This window comes from Arachis ipaensis, chromosome B07 (assembly GCF_000816755.2).
Source record: "Arachis ipaensis cultivar K30076 chromosome B07, Araip1.1, whole genome shotgun sequence".
Taxonomy (NCBI): Eukaryota; Viridiplantae; Streptophyta; class Magnoliopsida; order Fabales; family Fabaceae; genus Arachis; species Arachis ipaensis.
In genome coordinates, this window is record NC_029791.2 from 123,386,902 (window position 1) to 123,389,917 (window position 3,016).

At 23.2% G+C, this 3,016-nt stretch overlaps 1 protein-coding gene across 10 annotated transcripts in view; it reads left to right on the forward strand.

The window, feature by feature from the left end:
• Positions 1 to 3,016, forward strand: part of LOC107606235 (MADS-box transcription factor 23) — a 26,913-nt gene that overhangs the window by 7,501 nt on the left and 16,396 nt on the right. The gene's annotated exons all lie outside the window — the stretch shown is intronic.

Consider the following 3,016-nt stretch of genomic DNA (forward strand, 5'->3'; position numbering starts at 1 on the left):
TCTATCATATATTATATTTATAGTGAAATTTTTGCTTAAATTTATTTAACCATTTTATTGATAGTCCTTTAGAATTTTTCTTTATTTTTTATTCTCTGTCTACTTTCTATCTCGTACATCTACTTTTTTTAATTAGATGTTCTATCGATCTTCTTTTCATACATTCAAACCATTGATCTGAGATGAGTCTCTACAATCTTTTCAACAAAAAGTGTAACTTCAACTTTTTTTCTTATATCTTCGTTCTTTATTTTGTCTATATATGTGTGGTCATTCATCTATTTCAATATCTTCATCTCTATCACAATTAACTTATGTTCATGCTTACTATTTGTGTCTAAAATTCTGTTTCATAAAATACAGTCAGTCTAATAATAGTGTGATAAAATGTATGCTTAAGTTTTAAAGATATATTTTGTCACATATAAAATTAAACGTATTCTAACATTTTTACTAATCTACTTAGATTCTATGTTTTATACTCATCAATTTTTCCAATATCTTATATCATACAGCTAAGATATTTAGAGCGCTTTATTTATGATAGGAGATTTTCTCTAATTCTCACTTTTATATTATTGTTTCTCCTCTCAGGACCAAACTTCCATTTCATATATTTCGTCTTACTATGACTTATGCGTTAACTATACATCTCTAATTTCTCTCCATAAATCTAATTTTTTATTTTTTATTTTTTTTACTTTTTCAGAAGAACGATGTCATTGACTAAAAAACACACATTATAGTACGAATTTTTGGACATGTTCAATAAGTATTACTATTTCCAAAACCAATATAAAAAGATATAAATTTAAAGATGATAGTAAGTGCAGTTCTATATTATACAAATGAAAAACTCTTATATCACACCACATTGAGTCTTCATACTAATTTTAACTCTATCTATCGTACATATCTTTAATTGTATGAATATATGTAATTTTTTTCTATTATTTTCTAAAACCTTCCATAACACTTCTTTTGATACTCTATCATATATTTTTTTTAAATTAATAAAAATTATATGTAATTTTTTTTTAACTTAGATACCTCTCTATCATTCTTCTTAACAATTCTAAAATTTTAACGGTAAATTTATCCAACATAAAACTAAATTAATTTTCTGAGACTTGTATCTCTTGTTTTAATCTTCGTTCTCCCATGATTTCATAGTATAATTTATGTCTTAATCTCTATGTAATTTTTACAATTTTTATATATCTTTCTTATTCTTGGAAATAAGAGCATTAAGTAAAAATTAGACTACAGCAGGTAACAATGTCTATGCATATTATGAGTTCCAGAATTTATGAAGTTGGTAGAGAAAGGAGACATTACAACTCTTCAAATCACAAAAGATGGTACCAGTTTGATACCGTGTTAATGTTTAAGCTATAAGGTTTCAAATAGGGAGGAATTGAATAAGAGAAAAGAAAGAGCTATACAGGTAACAGGAGAAATGTTAAGAGACTGGTATTTTAGTGGAAAAAATTAATTAATATTAATTTAAACATAAAAGATTTTAATGACCTAATATTTATGATTTTAATCTTTAGATATTTCATTTCGATTAGAGTTAGAAATACTATAAATAACTAGGAATATATACCTTTTATATGTATAGGATTCCCCAAATAAAATGTTATGAGTTCCTTAAGTCATCGTACTAAACAATATATTCTTAGCCACTTGTATATAACACAATCAATTTTATTTTGATCTAAATATCCAAATACTAGCTTTGGTTTTATCAACTTGGCCACTTGAGAATTGAAAGAAAAGAAAATTAAAAACGTACATATTTGATTTTTAAAAAATATTTTCTATTTTTTATTTTTGAAATTTTGTGAAAAATAAACATAAAATACAAAATTTTATGTTTATTTTTTATAAAATTATGAAAAAAAATATTAAAAATAAACATGATTTTGTTAGAGAAATAATTTTTTTAACCAACAATCAAATGACAAAGTAGTGGATGAACAAAAAATTTAAGAAAAGAAAAAAAAGAATATTAACTAATATTAACCGAAAGAAATAGTTTGTCAATTTTTTTTTCAAATAAAAATACGACCTAAACACATGCTAATATTTAGTAACTAAGTTCATGTCCAAAACTCAGCACAATTGATAGATAAGTAGGTCTTTTATGAGCTAGGTCAAGTGTTCAATTGTTAGCTATGTGCATGTACTAGATCAACAAGACATACCCACTTGAGTAACCTCCAATCTTTACTTTGAGGAACAATATGACCTCTTTAAATCATATATTACAGGACGTGACATTTCTGTCATGCATTAGATATAACATTTTTCAAAAAATCATTTTATATAAACACAAAAATTAGTCATATCAATTAATTATATTGTATAAAAATACATATTTGATTTTCAAAAAATGTTTGATTATATTATTGAAAAAATATTCAATTATTCCAATATAAAACGTTTTATTATTCTAATAGTTTATTACTTTAGTAAAAGAATATGTAAAACTTGTATAAATATAAACAAATGCATAATGAATAAATTTTTGTATTTATATAATACCTTTATTTTTCTAACAGATGTTAGTGTTTAGGCTAATGTAACTTTTTTTTCAATTTTATCTCATAAATGTTTTGAAAACTAAACTAACACCCTTAAAAGATTTTAATTACATCAGAAATCAACGATTGTCTTAGAGGATGACAATACACAATTTATAGGTGACTTTGTTAGTAATTAAAGTAAGATTAGACTTATGTATGTCCTCGTCGATTAAGTTCACTCTTACACATATAAGATATAACTACGATTTTAAGTAATTTCATATGCTCCAAATATATCATCTCATGAATTTCTTAATTACTAAGCAAAGAAAATTTTAAATACTTTGTATTTGAAGCATGTCTTAAACGACAATAAGAATATAGAATTAAAAAAAGATAAAATATATTTTTTATCTATGAAATTTATTAAAAATTTTAAAAAATATTCTTAAATTTTCTTTTATTTCAATTTTACATTTAAAATT